The 21,131-nt window shown below is 41.3% G+C and overlaps 1 long non-coding RNA gene across 1 annotated transcript; it reads left to right on the top strand.

Moving 5' to 3' along the window:
• Positions 1-903: 903 nt before the first annotated feature.
• Positions 904-5,479, top strand: LOC134736692 (uncharacterized). Its single transcript, XR_010120943.1, has 3 exons — positions 904-1,105; positions 1,503-1,548; positions 5,374-5,479. It is a non-coding gene; the product is annotated as an uncharacterized lncRNA (long non-coding RNA).
• Positions 5,480-21,131: the final 15,652 nt, after the last annotated feature.

The raw sequence follows: 21,131 nt of genomic DNA, 5'->3' as shown, positions 1-21,131 counted from the left end.
TTCTTTCTCTTGGTACTTTAAATATTTTACTCTACTTCTTCTTTCTTGCACGGTTTCTGAGAAGTCAGATGCAATTTTTATCTTTGCTCTTCTATAGGTAAGTCATTTTTCCCCCTGTTTTTTTCTTCAAGATTTTTCCTTTACCTTTGATTATCTTAAGTTTGAATATGATACACTTAGGTGTGATTGTTTTTTGTTTGCTTGTTTATTTTTGGCATTTACCTTGGTTGGTGTTTTCTGAGCTTCCTGGAGGTGTATTTTGGTATCTGATATTAATTTGAGAAATGTGTTAGTCATTATTGTTTCAAATATTCTTTCTTCTAGAATCTCATTACATGTATGTTATACCTTTTATAGCTGTCTTGCAGTTCTTATATATTCTGTTCTGGTTTTTTCTTCCCAGTCTTTTTTTCTGTTTGCTTTTCAGTTTTACAGGTTTCTATTGAGACATTCTCAAGCTCAGAGATTCTTTCCTCAGCTATGTCCAGTCTCCAGTAAGCCTATCAAAGGCATTCTTCATTTCTGTTCTGATGTTTTTGATCTCTAGCATTTCTTTTTAGTTCTTTCTTAGAATTTCCATATCTCTGTTTCTATTGCCCATCTGTTCTTGCAGGCTGCCTACTTTACCCATGAGAGGCCTTAGCATATGAATCACAGCTGCTTTAAATTCCTGGTCTGATAAGTCCAATATCCCTGCCATATCTAAATCTGGTTGTGATGCTTGCTCTTCCTCTTCAAACGGTGTTATTTGCCTTTTAGTATGTTTTGTAATTTTTCTTGATAGCCAGACATGATGTGTCAGGCAAAAGGAACTGCTGTAAGCAGGCCGTTGGTATGCGATGGTGAGATGTGGAGGGAGGGGAAGCATTCTGTTAGTCACATGATTAGGTCTCAGTCTTTCAGGGAGCCTGTGCCTCTGGGCTGTGAGCTTCTTCACAAGTGCTTCTTAGTTCTTTTCTCCCCCTAGGTGGGACAGGATGGCTACAGTGAGCTGAAGTTGGGTGTTTCCTTTCCCTCAAGTCAGTTAGACTCTGATAAAGCCCCAGCATGTTTGGCTGGGGTTAAACAGCTTCTCCTGAGGGCAGGCCTTGTGAAGAAGACTAAGGTGCTCTGGTGCATTTCAGAATGGTTCCTTCTCCCTCCCCCTGCCAAAAGCAGGAGGGTATTTTTCTCTACTATTCATTGTGAGAACCAAGTCCAGCTCCTGGAGATAGAATCTGGGAAAGTAGGGGGCTGCTCCTATAACTGAATCTCCCTGGAGTTTTCAGCTCTCAGAGTTGTCCACACAGGGCCTCCAGCAATTGGTCAATTCCATTTCAGGTTTTCCTGCCCCAGCACTACTGGTTTCTGCAGAGGTTTTTGTTCGTGGGTTTCTGTTCTGTGAATTCACCTGTCTGTTTTCTCTATTTTGGTTTGCAACAGTTTGCCCTGTGGCCCTACTTCTCTTACTGACCTAAGAAGAGTTGCTGACTTTTCATTTTGTTTGGCTTTTTTCTTGTTAGGATGAAGTGGTGACTTCTGGACTTCTTACCTGCTGGATTGAAAGCCGTAAGTCTTTCGTTCATCTTTTATTGGGCTGTTTGTGTTCTTAGCATTGAGTTGTATATTCTAAATATAAGTCCTTTTTCAGATACGTGGATTGCAAATGTGTTCTCTCAACTCATGAGTTTTTATATATTGAATGGGTTTCAGCCAATTGCAGTTATTATTCTTTTTAATGCTCTAATTGTTCTATTTTTTAAGGCAAAGTTTTTAAAAGCACATATTTCAGCCATTTTGTATGAAAAATGTGAGAAATGTATCTGTCAAAAGCAAAATCTATTGGACCCACAATTTAGATTTTCTTAAATAAATCATGACTGTCATCATAAACACAATTCCTTTTGGGCCTGAGGAGAGAGAAGATGCTGACCACCTGTTTAATAAATGATTCCCTCCATCACATGTGATGCTAAGGAAATAAAATCGGTTTTATAACAAACATGCCACAACTTCTTCTTTTTTTTTTTTTTTTTTTTGAGAGGGAGTCTCGCTCTCTCGCCCAGGCTGGAGTGCAGTGGCAAGATCTCGGCTCACTGCAAGCTCTGCCTCCTGGGTTCACGTCATTCTCTCAGCCTCCCAAGTAGCTGGGACCACAGGCGCCTGCCACCAGGTCCAGCTAGTTTTGTTTTTGTGTTTTTAGTAGAGACGGGGTTTCACCATGTTAGCCAGTATGGTCTGGATATCCTGACCTTGTGCTCTGCCTCCCAAAGTGCTGGGATTACAGGCGTGAGCCACCACACCCGGCCCAGAAGTAGAACTTCTTAAACAAAATGTGACTTGTTCTTCACACAGCTTAGGAGACTATCAGTGTATTCCAAAGTAGTTAATTGATGCAACTCAGCACATTTTTGAACTCTTCTTTGGATGGCCTTCAGATTTCATTGAGGCGTCTTGCAAGAAAATCAACTTGTATCCTTCAACCATATTTAAAAGCAAGCATTTAGTAAAACTTGATTCTGGGCCAGGCACAAAACTAGATGCCTTCATATCCATTATCACACTTAATCTTACACAAATCCTAAGAAATAGGCATAATTAGCTCTACTCTACAGATCATGGCACCAACAGTGATAAAGATTAAGTTACATGCCTGGGGTCATGCAGTCACTAAGTAGTGAGATTGCACTTAAACCCGGTTCTCGCAGACCCCAAAGGCTGTGCTCGTCACAGTATACCATAATGCCTCCCACCGTTTTTAGTGGTTTCAGAAAAATAAAATTCACTTCTGATGGCAGAAGATTTGCAAGCTTTTTATACACTGTGGACTCCAAGGTTCATTTGGAAAAGCTTTCCAAACTGTTCTTAACAATGGCAGCTCCCAGAATAAGTGACCATTCTCCCAGAGTGATTGCCTCAGAGAAGACTTAGTGTTTCTCAGGGCAAATACCTTATTGTTTTTTTCACACCCTTTCTGCCTCTTTCGTTCTTTTTTGTTGCCTGTCCATTTTTACTCCCGTGAATACTTCCTGGTTTCTAATGCTCCTAATGTAATGTTTTTGTTTGCATTTGGTGGAGCGAGGGGTGCGGGAGTGAGAGAGTTTGAGCCACTGCAGGTATTCAGATCTCAGTGATTTCTTTTGACTGCTAAGGGACCTTCTGTGTAGTCTGTGGCCTAATTTTGAAAGTGTCTCAGTTTGGGACTTTTGACTTTTTTTGAAGTTAAACTTTTTATTTTGAGAATGTTGTAGATTCACATACCATTGTAAAAAATAATACAGAGAAATCCTAAGTACCCGTTACCTAGTATCCCCCAGTGCTAACATCTTTCAACGTTATAATAGTACCACAGTAGAATATTACAACCAGGATATTGACATTGATACAGTAAAGATGCAAAACATCACCACTTTGCAGTCAGTCAGTGAAACAAAATAACACTTGTACCCCATAAATTTATGCAAATACAAATAAACAATTTTTAAAAACAAATAGAACATTTCTGTGACCATAAGGATCCTTTGTGTTGCCCTTTTATTTTATTTTTCTGAGACAGAGTCTCACTCTGTTGCCCGGGCTGAAGTGCAGTAGCGCAGTCATAGTTCACTGCAGCCTTCACCTCCTAGGCTCAAGTGATCCTCCCACCTCAGCTTCCCAAGTAGCTGGGACTATAAGTGTGTGCCACCATGCCCAGCTAATTTTTTTTTTAAAGAGTCTCACTTTGTTGCCCAGGATGGAGTGCAGTGGCACGATCTCAGCTCATCCAAACTCCACCTCTCAGGTTCAAGCAATTCTCCTGCCTCAGCCTCCTGAGTAGCTGGGATTACAGGAGCACACCACCACGCCCAGCTAATTTTTTTGTATTTTTAGTAGAGATAGGGTTTCGCCATGTTGCCTGGGCTGGTCTTGACCTCCTGAGCTCAGGTGATCTGCCTGCCTCAGCCTCCCAAAGTGCTGGGATTGTGGGCATGCGCCACTGCACCTAACCCTAATTTTTAATTTCTTGTAGAAATGGGGTCTCACTATGTTGCCCAGGCTGGTCTTGAAGTCCTGGGCTCAAGCGATCCTCCCACCTTGGCATCCCAAATTGCTGGGATTATAGGCATGAGCCACCATGCCCAACTGTGTTGTCTTTTTATAGCCATATCCACTTCCCTTCTTCAACTCTCCATTTTTAACCTCTGGCAACCGCTGATCTCTTCTCTGCTTCTATAATTTTGTCACTTCAAAATGTTATGTACATGGAATTATACAATATGTAACACCTTGGGATTGGCTTTTTTCACTCAATATAATTCTCTGGAAGTTGATCTAGGTCATTTTAGAGACAACAGTTGATTTCTTTTTATTGCCACTGAATAGGATTCCATGGTATGGAAATTACCACAGTCGGTTTAACCATTCACTTGTTAAAGGACATCAGTCTTACTCTGAGAGCAAAACCAGACCAAGACAGTACCTACCAAACCAAACAAAAACTAGTTATTTCTAGCTTTGGACTAATGTAAATTAAACTGCTATAAACATTAGTCTGTAGATTTTCACATGAACATAAGTTTTCAATTCTCCGAGATAAATACCCAGGAGTGCAATTGCTGGGTCTTGTAATAGTTGCTTGTTTTGTTTTGTTTTAACTGCCAAGCTGTTTTCTAGAGTGGTTGTGCCATTTTACATTTCCACCAAAAATGTATGAGTGATTCAGTTTCCCTGCATATTCACCACCAGCATTTGATGTTGTTGTTTATAAATTTTTTATTTTTTAATTTTTATTTTATGATGATGATTATTATTATTTTGAGACGGAGTCTCGCTTTGTCTCCCAGGCTGGAGTGCAGTGGCTCACTGCAAGCTCCGCCTCCCGGGTTCACGCCATTCTCCTGCCTCAGCCTCCCGAGTAGCTGGGACTATAGGTGCCCGCCACCACGCCCTGCTAGGTTTTTTTTTTTATCTTTAGTACAGACAGCATTTCACTGTGTTAGCCAGGATGATCTTGATCTCCTGACCTCGTGATCCACCTGCCTCAGCCTCCCAGAGCACTGGGATTACAGGCATGAGCCACCGTGCCTAGCCTGTTTTGTTTATAAATTATTTTTAATCAGACTTTAAATTTAAAATAGTTTTAGGTATACAGAAAAGTTGCAAAGATAATACTGAGAGCTCCATATACCTTTTGGTATAGATTGAATTATGTCCCCCTCTCCAAATTCATATGTTGAAGCTCTAGCCCTCAGTGTGATGGTATTTAGTGATGGGGTCTTTAGGTGATAATTAGGTTTAGATGAGATCATGAAGGTAGGGTCCTCTTGAGGGGATTAGTCCTCAGATAAGACTAGAAGAATGATCTTTCTCTCTCTCTCCTCTCTTTATTTTCTTTTCCACCATGTGAGCACTTAGGAAGGAGACAGCTGTCTGCAAGGTGGGAAGAGGCCCTCACCAGGAACACAACCATGCTGGCACCCTGATCTCAGACTTCCCAGCCTTGAGAAATAAATATCTGTTGTTTAAGCCACCCAGTCCATGATAGTTTGTTATAATGGTCCAAACTACAATGCCTTCACCCAGTTCCCCCTATTGTTGACATCTTAGATTTGTATGGTTCTTTCGTCACAATGATGGGACCAGCACTGGCACATTATTACTAACTAAACTTCACAGTTTATTCAAATTTCACTATTTTGCCCCAATGTCCTTTTTCTGTTTGAGGATCCCATCCAGGATACCACGTTACTTTTCCTTGTCATGTTTTCTTAGCCTTTTCTGGTCTGTGAGTGACTGTTTGTCATACTTTCCTTATTTTTGATGACCTCGACCGTTTTTGAGGAGTGTTGGCCAGATATTTTATAGAATATCCCTCAGTTGGGTTTGTTTGGTGTTTTTCTCGTGACTAGAGTCAGGTAATGAATTCTGGAAGGATTACTACAAAAAGGAAGTGCCATGCCCACCACATTGTATTAAAGATACATACATGCAGTTGATATGATTGATGGTGTTGACCTGATCACCTGGGTAAGGATGTTTGCCAGGTCTCTCCAGTATCCAGTTACCTTTTGCCTGCCCTCTCTTTCATACTCTACTCTTTGGAAGCAAGTCCCTAGCACAGCCCACACTCAGCGGGGGTTGGGTGTTAAGCTCCATCTCATTGAGAGGCAAGTAGCTATATAAATTATTTGGAATTCTTCTGTACCATTGTTTATTTTAGCCACTCTGATAGGTATATAATGATATTTCATTGTGATCTCAATTTGTATTTCCCTAATGGCTAATGATGTTGAGCATCTATTCATGTGCTTATTTGCCATCTGTACCTATGCTTCAATGAAATATCTCTTCATATTTTTTGCACATTTTCTGGTTGGATTATTTGTTTTTACTGTTGAGTTTAAAGAGTTTTTACATGTATTCCAGATATTAGATGATTTTCAGATCCATCGTATGCAAATATTTCCTCCCAGTCTGTAACTTGTCATTTCATCGTGTTAATAGGGTATTTCATGGATCAAAAATTTGTAATTTTTATGAAATCTAATTTATCAGTTTTTCCTTTTGTAGATTATACTTTTGGTGTCAAGTCAAATAATATTTTTCCTAGCCCCCTAGATTATTAAGATTTCCTCTGAGGCATTTATCTAAAAGTTTGTGATTGATTTTGAGTTAATTTTGTATAAGGTGTAAGACATAAGTCAAGGTTCATTTTTGTGTCTATAAATACCCATTTACTCCAGCGCCTTTGAAAATGCTGCCTTTCCTCCATTGCATTGCTTTTGCACCTTTGTCAAAAAGCAGTTGGAAAATATTTTATTTCTTGGTTCTTCATTCTGCTTTATTGATCTCTATGTCTCTCTTTTTGCCAATAACATACAGTCTTAATTACCTTAGCTATATAAGTCTCGAAATTGGATAAACTGATTCCTTCCACTTCATTCTTCTTTTTCAAAATTGTTTTAGCTATTCTAGTTCCTTTGCCTTTCATATACATTTTAGAATAATCTTGTGTATATCTACCAAAAATTCTGCTGGGATTTTTGTAGGAATTTTGTAACCTGTATATCAATTCGAGAAGAATATCTTTACTGTATTGAATCCTCTAGCTCATGAACATGGTATGCCTCTCCATTTACTTAGGTCTTCCTTGATTTCCTTCATAAGCGTTTTGTAGTTTTTGGCATAGAAGTCTTCTACATATTTTGTTAGACTTATACCTAAGTATTTGGGTTTTTTAAAGCAAATGTAAATGGTATTTTTACCATTTTGCATTTTTAATTTCTGATGTCCACATGTTTGTTGCTGTTATTTAGAAATATAATTGATTTAATATGTTTATCTTGTAAACTCTACTATTAGTTTAGAATTTTTTGTAGATTACTTGTGGCTTTAGCTTTAGACAGACAATTGTGTCATCAGGACAGTTTTATATCTTTCCTTCCAACATGTCTCTTATTTCCTTTTCTTGCCTCATTGCGCTGGCTAAAACTTCCAGCACTATACTGAAAAAGGGTAGTGAGAGTGGACATCCTTGCCTTGTTTTTGATCTTAGGGAAGAAACATTCAGTTTTTCACCATTAAGTATAGTGTTAGCTGTAGACTATTTATAGATGCTCTTTATCAAATTGAGGAAGTTTCCTTTTCTTATTTTTTTCTGAGTTTTTAACATAAATGGCTATTGAGTTTTGTCAAATGCGTTTTCTACATTGATTGATTTGATCATGTGATTGTTCTTCATTTACTTGTTAATATTGTGGATTGACTGATTTTTAAGTATTGAGTCATCGCATCTCTAGAATATACCCCAGTTGGTAATGGTATATAATTTTTTATATATATTGCTGAATTATTTTTGCTAATATTTTGTTTAAATTGTGTGTCTAAAAATATCATTAAGGATATTTGTCTAGTTTTTTATGTTTTTTAAAATACTGTTTTTGCCACTCCTGTTCAACATAGAATTGGAAGTTCTGGCCAGGGCAGTCAGGCAAGAGAAAGAAATAAAGGTATTCAAAGAGGAAGAGAGGAAGTCTAACTGTCTCTGTTTGCAGATGACGTGATTCTATATCTAGAAAACCCCATCATCCCAACCCAAAACTTCTTAAGCTGATAAGCAACTTCAGCAAAGTCTCAGGATACAAAACCAATGTACAAAAATCATAAGCATTCCTATACACCAACAATAGACAAGCAGAGAGCCGAATTATGAATGAACTCCCATTCACAATTGCCACAAAGAGAATAACATACTTAGGAATACCGCCAACAAGGGAAGTGAAGGACCTCTTCAAGGAGAACTACAAACCACTGCTCAAAGAAGTAAGAGAGGACACAAACAAATGGAAAAACATTCCATGCTCATGGATAGGAAGAATCAATATTGTGAAAATGGCCATACTGCCCAAAGTAATTTACAGATTCAATGCTATTCCCATTAAACTACCATTGACATTATTCACAGAATTAGAAAAAAAATACTTAGGCCAAGTGCGGTAGCAGATGCTTGTAATTCCAGCACTTTGGGAGGCTGAGATGGGCGGATCACTTGAGGTCAGGAGTTTGAGACCAGCCTGGCCAATGTGGTGAAACCCTGTCTCTACTAAAAATACAAAAAAAAAAAAAAAGCCAGGCGTGGTGGGCGCCTGTAATCTCAGCTACTCAGGAGGCTAGGGCAGGACAATCACTTGAACCTGGGAGGCAGAGGTTGTAGTGGCCGAGATCATGCCACTGCACTCCAGCCTAGGCAACAGAGCAAGACTCTGTCTCAAACACACACACACACACACGCACACACACACACACACCCAACAAACAAAAAAAACCCTTAAAAATTCATATGGAACCAAAAAAGGGCCTGTATAGCCAAGACAATTCTAATCAAAAAGAACAAAGCTAGAAGCATCATGCTATCCAACTTCAAGCTATATTATAAGGCTACAGTAACCAAAATGCATGGTATTGGTACAAAAACAGACACATAGACCAGTGGAACAAAATAGAGATCTCAGAAATAAGACCACACATCTACAACCATCTAATCTGCGACAAACATGACAAAAGCAAGCAATGGGGAAAGGATTCCCTATTTAATAAATGGTGCTGTGGGAACTGGCTAGCCATATGCAGAAAATTGAAACTGCACCCTTCTTTATACCTTATACAAAAAATAACTCGAGATGGATTAAACACTTACATGTAAAACCCAAAACTATAAAAACCCTAGAAGAAAGTCTAGGCAATACCATTCCGGACATAGGCACGGTCAAAGATTTCATGACAAAAATGTCAAAAGCAATTGCAACAAAACCAAAAATTGACAAATGGGATCTAATTAAACAGAGGAGCTTCTGCACAGTGAAAGAAACTATCATCAGAGTAAACAGACAACCTACAGAATGGGAGAAAATTTTTGCAACCTATCTATCTGACAAAGGTCTAATATCCAGAATCCACAAAGAACTTAAACAAATTTACAGGAAAATAACAAACGACTCCAATGAAAAGTGGGCAAAGGACATGAACAGACACTTCTCAGAAGACATTTATGCTGCCAAAAAACATTTTAAAAAGGTCAACATTACTGATCATCAGACATATGCAAATCAAAACCACAATGAGACACCATCTCATGCCAGTCAGAGTGGTGATTATTAAAAAATCACAAAAAACCAGACACTGGCGAGGCTGTGGAGAAAGAGGAAACTTTTATACTGTTGGTGGGAATATAAATTAGTTCAACCATTATGGAAGATAGTGTGGCGGTTCCTCAACAACCTAGAACCAGAAACACCATTTGACCCAGCAATTCCATTATTGGGTATATACCCAAATGAATATAAACCATTCTGTTATAAAGATACATGCACGCATATGTTCATTGCAGCACTATTCACAATAGCAAAGACATAGAGTCAACCCAAATGCCCATCAATGATAGACTGGATAAAGCAAATGTGGTACATATACACCATGAAGTACTATGCAGCCCATAAAAAGGAATGAAATCATGTTCTTTGCAGGGACATGGATGGAGCTGGAAGCCATTATCCTCAGCAAACTAACACAGGAACAGAGAATCAAATACCACATGTTCTTACTTACAAGTGGGAGCTGAACAATGAGAACACATGGACACAGGGAGCGGAACAACACACACTGGGGCCTGTCGGGGGAGGGGTCCTGGGGAAGGGGAGCATCAGGATAAATAGCTAATGCATGTGGGACTTAACACCTAGGTGATGGGTTGATAGGTGCAGCAAACGACCATGGCACATGTTTACCTATGTAACAAACCTGCACATCCTGCACGTGTATCCCAGAACATAAAATAAAATTAAATTAAAATACTGTCTTTGTTTTTGCTATCAGGTTATAATACTAGCTTCATAAAATGGATTGAAAAGTGTTTCTGCCTCTTCTATTTTCTAGAAGATATTGTATAGAATTAGTGTTCATCCTTTTGCAATATTCTGTAGAACTCTCCAGTGAAATCATGTGGGCCTGATTATTCTTTTTTGGGAATTCTAAATGTATGAATAAAATTCTTATAACAGTTACAGGGCTATCCAAATTTTGTATATAATTTGGATGAGTTTGGTAGTTTATGCTTTTCAAGAAAGTAGTTCATTTCATCTAAGTTTTCAAATTGGTATGCATAAAGTTGTTTGTAGTGTTCTTTTTGATGTTTGTAGGGTCTGTGGTAGTATCCTTTGTTTCATTCCTAGCACCTTGTTACAGCCTTGCAAGAATCCAAGTTTAGGTTTCCTGCTCAGCCTTTGCTAGTATGGGTGGAGATGGGGCCAGAGTTTTTTCTGTGGTTTTGGCTAGAGTAGAGCAGTGGTTATCTAAAAGTTTTCTATATGTTAGAAAGTTACTATTCTGGTTCTTTAGCTTTAGAGAAGAGGCTTTTCTTGGGGCTTTGCTTATGTTTGCTGGCATTTCCAGGTTGTCAAGTTTTTCAGCTCCAAGTTTGGGATATATGAAGCAAATAATAATAATAATGACAACCCAGGGAACTCATCACTGTGGTTTTCCTTGGGTCTGAGGTCCTAGCAGGTCTGTTTTCTTCTCTCCACCTTTCGGTCTTCTTATGTTTGTTTTATCTATAATGTCCAGGTCTTTTCATTACACTTAGTGGTAGAAATAGAGAAACGTACATACGCTCCATCTTTCTGGAAGCAGAAGTCAAACTTTTCGCTTGTAAGTAACTTAATTGATATTTCTTAGGATCCCTTACATTTAAGCAGTTTACAGTTAAATTGAGAGGGACACAAGTAACACACATAAACTAGAGATCAATATAAAGCATTATTTAATTTAGGGCTAAATTTTGCAGCATCAGAAGATCAGGACAGCAGGGATTAAGAGAAGAAAGACAGTGCAACATCTGCATGTCCATGTATATCGTAAGACGTTTTAATTTGGGCAGTCAAAAAAGTATTCTTGCTTCAACACTGAGCATTTTGAATAAGACTGGTGGTTTGAAAAATTAACTGATAATTATGTGAGCTATTTTGTTCTTTTTATCTGGCCTTATTTCGATGATATCACCACTGTACTCAATTCTGTCAATTCATTTAGTGGGTTTGTTCAGAGATTAAAATCACAGTGAGCCATATTCCATAAATGATCCATTACAAGTCTAGTATTCCCATGTGGACTGAGGCTCTAAGGATATAATGCCAAACTCTAGATATGTAAAGATACCTATTTTAAGAAAGAAAAATTCACCAGTCTTCTGGGTGTTTCCAGAAGAATATTTGATTTCCTCTGGACACCCAGAGGTCTAGGATTTTGCATTTTTACTCAGGTGTGTTGGCATTGGGCTCAATGCAGCCTCAGTCTTACAGAGCTTTGAAGGATAAAGGTATGTGTGCACTGTTGGCGTAATGTGGGGTGTGGCTTTAATCAGGGTGTGTGAAAGTGTGTGTTTGGCTGAGTACTCCACAGGGCTCCTTGGCTTCTCGCTCACCTCTCTGCTGCCTCTCTTTCCACTCTTCCTCTCTCTGCTGCTTAATGAAAAGGGTAGACATTTGAGGGCCTTCAGATTATTAGGCTTTTCTCTGGGCGTGGTCTTCTTCCTTGAGAAAGTGGCAAGATCTAATCTAGAAATCTTGTTGCTCTGATTTACTGTTTCAGACTGCAAGGTGGTAACTGTAGTGCCTCGTAGCCTTGTCCCACTCAAAAAATAGTCCTAGGAGGATTTATAAAGGTGTTCGCTTTGGTTGAGGATGTAGAGTTGACCCGGAAATTAAAACACATGCTTTCTTGTGACTTTCTTCAGCTCACACTCTTCCTTAGGCCTCAGCTTGCCTATTGGTAGCTCTTGTGTTCTAGGAACTATCTTGCAGGAATAAGAGAGTCATTATTGGTAAAATGCACTTAGCCCCTAAGATAATAATCATGTGGACCTAACATATAAAGATAATAGTATAGAGTAAGATTGTATCCAGTTAGAAATTGCATTTCATTGTAATAGATATCTTGGAAAAAAAGCAACTTGAATAAATAGGCTTATTTTTTCTTAGATAAAGGAGCCTAGAGATAGACAGTTTAAGGTCAGATTGGCAATTCAATAACATCATTAATATAGCCAGGCACCTTCGTCATTCTGCTTCACTAGCCTTGATATATTCCCTCATGGTCACAAAATGGCTATTGGAACTCCAGCCACCACTTTTTCATTCCCAACATTAAGAAGAGTAGAAGCCCTAGGCATCTGCCAGCTCAATTAGTCCCTCCTCTGTGGGAACTTTCCTCAAGCCTAACCAAGAAATTCTACTCACATCTCATTGATCCAAAGTTGGCCATGTCACCTGCCCTATTTGCAGATGAGGATGGGAAATGGCATTTGTTTTGCTTGAGCCCACTGCCACTCCCATACTCAAATAGGATTCTGTTAGTAAGGAAGAAGGGAAAAATGGATATTGGGTGGTCAATTAAGACTTTGCTACAAAAATACTATAAATTAACTTATACTTTTTTTTTGCTATAATTAGGGATTTCCAGTATTGACAAATCTGAGAGTAAGGGCTTATATCCATGATCAAATTATTTTATTCAAAGCAAGAAGGGAAAAATGCATATTTGGTGGGCAATTAAGACTTTGCTATAAAAATACTATAAATTAACTTATACTTTTTTCCCTATAATTAGGGATTTCCAATATTTACAAATTTGGGAGTAAGGGCTCATATCCATGATCAAATTATTTCATTCAAAACAAGAAGGTTCTCAAGACGGCAAGCAACAGGGAAAGTCCTGGAATTCAAGTGGCTGAGTTGAAGGGCAGGAAATATTTCTTCACAAGTTCACCTCTATCTTCTGAGCTGGTTCAACTCTAAAAATAATTTATAGTAGTAATTAGCTTATATACATTGTATAGCAGTCTACCATGCAAGCACTAGCATAGTCATGGCCCTGTTTACTCCTCTTTGTACCTGAGTGAGGTGGGATGAACAGTATCCCCATTTTTCAGGTGAAAAAGATGAGACTCAGTTAAAATGACTGGCCCATGGTCACCCTGTGGTATGGCTGGGAATTTAGATCATCTGACTCCAACCCCAAAGTCCTTGCTTGACACTATCTGTCTAATAATAATGTATATCCATGTATGTTTTCGTTCTTATTTATTTATTTATTTTGAGACAGGGTCTTGCTTTGTTTTCCAGGCTGGAATGCAGTGGCACTATCTCTGCTCACTGCAACTTCAACCTTACGGGCTCAAGGGATCCTCTCACCTTAGCCCCCCACATAGCTGGGACTACAAGGGCATGCCACCATGCCCCACTGATTTTTTGTCTTTTTTGTAGAGATAGGGTTTCATTATGTTGCCCAGGCTGCTCTCATTTTTTTTTAGTAGACAGGGTCTCACTCTGTCACTCAGGCTGGAGTGCAGTGGTGCGGTCACAACTCACTGAAACCTCGACCTCCGGGGCTCAAGAGATCCTCCCTCCTCAGCCTCCCCAGTAGCTGGGACTACAGGCATGAGCCACCACGTCCAGCTAATTTTTACATTTTTGTAGAGACAGTGTCTTGCACCGTTGCCCAGGCTGGTCGAGCTCCTGGGCTCAAGCAAGTCTCCCACCTCGGCCTCCCAAAGTGTTAGGATTATAGGTGCGAGCCACCATGCCTGGCCCCATATCCGTTTTCTAATGTGCTAAACACATTTCTCTCTCCCATTTCGTTTGATCCTCATAATAGCCATGTGAGGCAGGCAGAACTGTTCTCAACAACACCATTTTATAGCTGTGGAAAGTACAGTGGTAGTCTTTAACAGTGATTAAGTAACAGGACCAGCACTTGAACCCAGCACTTTAAAATCATAACAAGGCCCTTTCTACTGAGATGAGCCCTTCAAAATAATGGGTGTACCTCATGAGGAGGCCCTTCTCACATGTTCACACTCAGTGTGGCAGTGCGCCTCCTGGGGCCACTCCAGAGCAGACACAGGACAGAGGCTGGCTGGGCTCAGAGCGTCTGGCTGGGCTCAGAGCGTCTGGGAGGGCCGGGTGGGAGGTTGCCTCTCTCCCCTCCCCACCTCCCCTGCAGGGCCATGAACCACTGCACACTCCCCGGTGGGACCCCAGGGTTCCCCCAGCAGCCTCAGCGTAAATCACATGAAGGAAGAAAAAACTGTTCCCGAGGGATCACCCGGAGAAATGTTTTCTTTTCCCAGGAGATATATTTGACACAAGATAAAGGGGCTGTGTGGAAAACAAACTTTCCAATGTTATGCTTGGTATTGCTGCTTGCTTTTCCCCTCGCTCCCCCCGTCACACACACACACTCCTGCATTTGAAGACACCACATGGTAAAATGAACTGCCTTCTATGGGGATTTGCTTTCTGCAAAGCGTTCCTCTCAGGGACCACTGTCTTGGTTACCGTCTTGATTTGGCATCCCCAGGCCCCACTGCCCCTCCAAAAGGACAAGGGCCCCAAACCTTGCTCACAAGCATTTCCAGGAAAGGATAAATATTGAGGTAGGTTTGCTTTGAAGTTTGACCCAGATACCTGAGAACTCGGTAAAAATTCTTAACTTCTGGCCCAATTGTCAGCAGCACCATGGGCAGCAGATTTGGTTTCCTCAACCTCCTCTTAGCCTGGCTAGAGTGAGCTCACCTGGCTGGCTTCCCAGAGCCCCTGGATTCTAGCAGAGTTGAGCAAAGCCACCATCCACTCTGCTCCTTTTCACCCCAGAGAGGTGTGCAAGTGTCAGAAGATGAACAACCGGTTCCTGGAAGAGTCCAGCACTACCTGCACTCAGTAGCGATGCTCTATAACCAACTTGAGGTTTCTGCAGCAGGCAGGACAAGAGAGTCCATTTCTGCCTCTTCAAAGGAGTCCTCCCTGATCTGCCCAGTCAGGAGTAGTGAACTCTCCTCTTTAAGTTTGGAATACTCCTTGTCTGTTTCATTCATGCTTGTTCTGTAGGTGAAGTCTCCTGATACCTGCTGTTAGCCATCTCGCCCCAAGCACACCACTGCCCGCTACCCACTCCCCCTTTCCTTAATAACTCCAGTGCAGGGTCCTTGGGAGCACCAAATGTGTCTTATCCCTTGGGGTGTCCCCCATAGTGCCTGAAACATTTGCCTCTTGATACTTATTTTCCTAACTCAGGAAGCTACCACCTGTCTGTCAATGTGCTGGGTGTTGTGTATATCTGCTTTCATTCTACCTTCCCAGGCTTTGGAGAGATATTCATTATCACCACTTAACAGATGAGCGAAATTGTTTCATGATAATTTAGTAACTTCCCAATGTCACACAGAACCAAAATTTGAACCCAGGTCTATCTGACGGAAGCTTATGGGAAACAACCCATGGGCAGCCAATCGACCGCCAGCCGGTGCTTGTTCTAGAGCACAACTCCAGCTTGCCACGTCTCAGTGAGTCTCCTTCTTCTGCTTCAGTTTCCCAAATCTGTGGAGGCCCTTCTGCCATACATAGGAATGACTCTTGGTCTATGAATCTTGTGACGAGAAGAATGTCCAATAGTAGAGGGAGCTGTAATGAGCCCCACTCTGGCTCTGTCACAGAGCTCTTCCTTCCCTGTGTCCCTCTTTCACCTCCTCTAGGCAGTCCCTTACACCTCCAGGCTGGGACAGCTGGTGAAATGGGACTTCCTTCAATTAATTAAAAAGGGCCTCCGCTGACTCCTAGCAGAGACCCAGAATGGTCATCCAAGAGGGCTTACAAAACACTCTCTGGATCCCTCATGTGCTGAGAAATCCAGACCAGCTGGATGACATTTTCCTCTGAATACTCGTAGGGCTACAACAATTAGGAGGAAAGGGCTTGGCACCACGGTGTTGGGGTGGAGTCCAGCGCAGAGCTCTGGAGGAGCTGCCCAAGGCCGGGGTTGACCTCCTTTCTCTGCCCCGCAGTGCGCCTCTGCCCCAGTGGTGCCTCCCGGGCTCTCCCCTGCAGTGCCAAAATGCTGTGGGTCACTGGTCAAGACTCTGGCTGGTTTTGGCTTCTTTTCCTGCAATTTTGCAAAGGAGGCAGTAGAATTAGATGGGGAAAATTGGAGATCCAGAGAAGCAGGCAGATTTAAGCTGGAGTGACTGAATGGTTTCACTGGTTTCAGAGTCTGCGGGTGTCTCAATTTCCATAGCTGTAAAACAGGAAGAAAATCTCGGCTTCTCTAGCCGCTCAGGACATGTTACAGGTGAAGGAAATGATAGGATAATGGTAATACTTCCTTGAATTTCCTGAACCCGTGAGTGCCAACATGCAGAACCTTCCTAACCAGCCCAACATCCCCTGCACTTCTCACTCCATCAGTGGAGTGGAAGTGTGCTTAGGAAATGGAATTATAAAGTTACTCTGATTAAACCATAATCAGGAAGACAAATCTGCTGTGAAGACATATAGGATTTCAGTCCAGAAAGGAACCTTAGAGTTCATTTATTGTAAGGATATCAAAGCTAAATAGAAATCATATTTAGAGCATCTACTGTCTGAAATTTTCCATTCCTGTAGCATGAGGAATCAGGAATTGATCAGGTAGTGGCCCCATCCTCTCTCTGAAGACCACCATTTACTTCATAAGGATTATAATATTGTTCACTGAGACCCGTATGGAGTAAAAGGAGGGCAGGGGCTGTTATCCTGATTCTTGCGGACTTGCAAATGGAAATATAAAGATGTTAATAAACTTTGCCAAAGTCACACAGTAAGCTGAGAGGGGAACCGAAACTCAAGTCAGGCCTCTGCTCCTGACACAGGGCCACATGCGTAAGTTGCAGTAAACTTCAAATTATAACAGTCCCCATCTCTAAATAAAATACAAAAGCTCTTCATCACAAAGCATGGTAAGAAGAGGAAAAGGGCCACTACAAATACTAAAAATACATTCTGCAATTTTATGGTAAACAGTGAAAAGCATGAAAAATTATACTACAAATTATGAAAATATGTGCTTGAGAAAATACAATGTGAGTTATAGTTTCCACTGTGTGCAAAATAAGTAATTAAGAATTGATGTCTTTGGGTGTAAATTTTCTCTTACAATTTTATGATGGCACCATAAGGCATCTTTCAATTAATTTTTGCCTTTCGAAGTGCAATTATAGAGAGGATCGCTTTATCCATTATGCTGAGGGCTCTTCCTTAATTCTTTGATGCTAAAATCTGTCTCCTTGAAACTCAACAGCCTCTTTGTTAATTCCCCCTTTGGCGTCCATTCCCTTGCTAACTCCAGTTCATGGCTCTGCATGTGATTTGAGGAATTCCCCAACATCTCTCTAATTAACCTGATAAGATTCGATATCTTCTGCAAGATTTGCAATTTTATTTTGCAAGGATACTCCTGTGTTAAAAAGGGATAGTTGAAGGTGTACTAGTTTTAGGTCAGTTCATTAATGTGTATTTTTGTGTTGGTATGACATTTCCTTCCCTGGTTTATTTCATAACTCAAAGTTTGGGACAATGAATTTTCAGATGACAAGTGTTCTTCCCCCACATGCCCCTTTATTCCTAGCCCACCTCAGGGAGGATCAAGTTATGCTGGACTGTTTTTCAAGCAAGGCATCTGAGCTTGTCCCTCCAGTCCTTGTTCATACTTGATGCTCTTTGGGGCCTGAACAGTTGGGGAAGACTTCACGCCAAGAGCAGTCTCTGAACTCCCATTGTTCTTTGCCTAGGACATTGTTTCCAGACTGAAAGTCTGAAAAAAGCAATAGTGCAATTTCTGGTTTTCATAGTTATCCCTTTCAGGCCTCACTGCAAGGCTGGGCCTAGTGCTGCACAGCTGGGGAGAGGGAAGGCAGAGTCCTATAATTCCAGGCCAGATGTTACTGCTTCCTTTCTGCCACTCCAGTCATTCCGTGAATACTGATTGAGTGACCTGGAAGAAGGCACTTTCCTCACAGGTCAGGTAACACTTCATTCATTCACTTTTTCAAGTAGTTATCGATCCAAGGGGCATGTATTGAATAACTAATAAGTGACAGACATAATTCGAAGTGTCATGAAGGTAGAAACAGGTATGACATAGTCACTGCCTCCAAAGAACTTAAAACATAGTTGTAGAAAAAAGATATATACATGAGACATTTATTAATTGTTATTGTTAGTAGTTTCAAATAGTTATATTTTTAAATATATTATTATTTATAATTACATCTCCTTTTATCTCTTTAACTTTCTTTGGGGTGAATTGGACTAGTATTATCACTACCTACTTTATGGGCCAGAAAACTGAGGTTCTTCTGGGAGGCGGAGCTTGCAGTGAGCTGAGATTGCGCCACTGCACTCCAGACTGGGCAACAGGGCGAGACTCCGTCTCAAAAAAAAAAAAAGAAAACTGAGGTTCAGAGTAACTTGCATTTGGTAGAGTCAGGTTTCTCCATATTAAATTCAGTGGTCTTTCTAGAACATCCATTTGTTAACCTTTATAAAAATGTCAGAGTTATTAGTCAGCCATATAAAAGGAGTGAAGTATCGGTCCATGCTACATGTATGGTTCTTGAAAACGTTTTGCCAAGTGAACGAAGCCAGACACACGAGGTCACATATTACATGATTCTATTTGTATGAAAAATCCAGAATATGCAATTCCACAGGAGCAGAAAGGAGACTGGTGTTTGGCAAGAGCTGAGAACAGGGCGGAATGGGGAGTAACTGCTTCATGGGTCTTATTTTGGGGTGATGAACATGTTTTGGAACTACATACAGGTGGAATTGTACAACATTGTGAATGTACTAAATGCCACTGAATTGTTCACTTTAAAATGGCTAATTTTATGTCGTGTAAATTTCAGTTCAACTTAGAAAATGTTAAAAAGATACTAGTTAATTTTGCTATGAACCTACAACTGCTCTTAAAAAAAAATAACGTCTTGCCGGGCGCGGTGGCTCACACTTGTAATCCCAGCACTTTGGGAGGCCGAGGCGGGTGGATCACGAGGTCAGGGGATCAAGACCACAGTGAAACCCCGTCTCTACTAAAAATACAAAAAATTAGCCGGGCGTGATGGCGGGCGCCTGTAGTCCCAGCTACTGGGAGAGGCTGAGGCAGGAGAACGGCGTGAACCCGGGAGGCGGAGCTTGCAGCGAGCCGAGATTGCGCCACCGCACTCCAGCCTGGGTGACAGAGCGAGACTCTGTCTCAAAAAAAAAATAATAAAAAAAATAACGTCTTAAAAGAAAATACCAGAGTCAAATAACTGTAGAAGAGCTGACGGGAGCCCAGGTGTGATGAGGGCTAAAGGACCACACGCAGGGCACCCACGGGAAAGGTTGCACTGACTTTGCTTTACTAACTGGCTTCCCCTGTGGACTGAGAAACAAAGAGGTTGGCTGGGCCCTGCTTGCCTCTGACGTGCTGTCACGGTCCCCTGGCATTCTCCTTTGGAACCCTTTCTACAGTTGCTTCTGCATGTGTGACTAGCTGTTGGTTGTCTGTCTTCACCATTAGCCTCTTAGCTTCCTGAGGGCTGGCCGTCCTTTTTTTTTTCTTTTTTTTTTTTGAGATGAAGTTTCACTCCTGTTGCCCAGGCTGGAGTGTAATGGCACAATCTCAGCTCACTGCAACCTCCACCTCCCGGGTTCAAGGGATTCTCCTGCCTCAGCCTCCTGAGTAGCTGAGATTATAGGCATGTGCCACTGCACCTGGCTAATTTGTATTTTTAGTAAAGACAGGGTTTCTCTATGTTGATCAGCCTGGTCTCAAACTCCTGACCTCAGGTGATCTGCCCGCCTCAGCCTCCCGAAGTGCTGGGATTATAGGCGTGAGCCACCATGCCCAGCAGTTCTTTTTCATAACCATCTCCACTAACTGCTAAGCACAGAGCAGGAACCCAGTAAATAAAAAGCGCACGGGTCCTAGTCATCCTCCACCGCTTAATTGCTGTGCTGCCTGGAGCAAGTGATTGAACCTCTCTGGGCCTCAATGCCTCGGCTTCAGATCTTCACTCAGTTGCCTTCCTTAGCTCTGCTGACATAATGCGAATGATAAACCTGGCTCAAGTGCGTTGCTGCTGAGTTATTCTCTAACATGATGTTGTTACCTCTGTGTATTTCTTCATTGCTGTCAGAAGCCTCGATTTGTTCTGAGTGAATGATACCAACGCATTATTTTTGTGAAACCAGTGGGGATTTTCTGTCTCGGGATATATTGCCACTTCCCACTGTGGTCTATAAGGAAAGAAGGCACAGTGAGAATAGGCCGTTGTTTCAATGAGTAAAAGGTTTAAAAAATCCTAAACCTCTTCAACAACCTGATGGGAGAATGCTGTCCGGCCTTTTATGCACGGCAGCTTCTTGGGCACACAGCTCTTTTCCGTTTTGTATTATGCCTTAACCTCAGAGCAGCAAGGCAGGTACCAACCTTCTGCATTCTATGGATTGGAAAACGGGCCAAGATAAATAACTTGTTCAATCCCCACAGTGGGTCAGTGGCCAGGCCGAAATTCGACCTAAAGTCCGTGAGCGCAGTCTCCTCTGGAATGAGCTGCTGAGTCAGGCTTCAAGGGTTTCTGCTAGAGATCTTCAGCAGACAGGGGGACAGTCGCCATCTGGAAAGGGTTAGTTTCACTCCTGCCAGGAGGCCGGAGGATGGACTAAATGACCCCTGCAAGTCCCTTTCTGCCCTAGGCCTCTCCAATTACCTTCTCTAATTTCCAGCAAACATGCTTTCTCTAGGGAAAAATGAATCCGGGGCTC

This window comes from Symphalangus syndactylus, chromosome 5 (assembly GCF_028878055.3).
Source record: "Symphalangus syndactylus isolate Jambi chromosome 5, NHGRI_mSymSyn1-v2.1_pri, whole genome shotgun sequence".
Classification (NCBI taxonomy): Eukaryota; Metazoa; Chordata; class Mammalia; order Primates; family Hylobatidae; genus Symphalangus; species Symphalangus syndactylus.
Note: the sequence above shows the minus strand (reverse complement) of the source record. Positions and strands in the feature narration are given on the sequence as shown.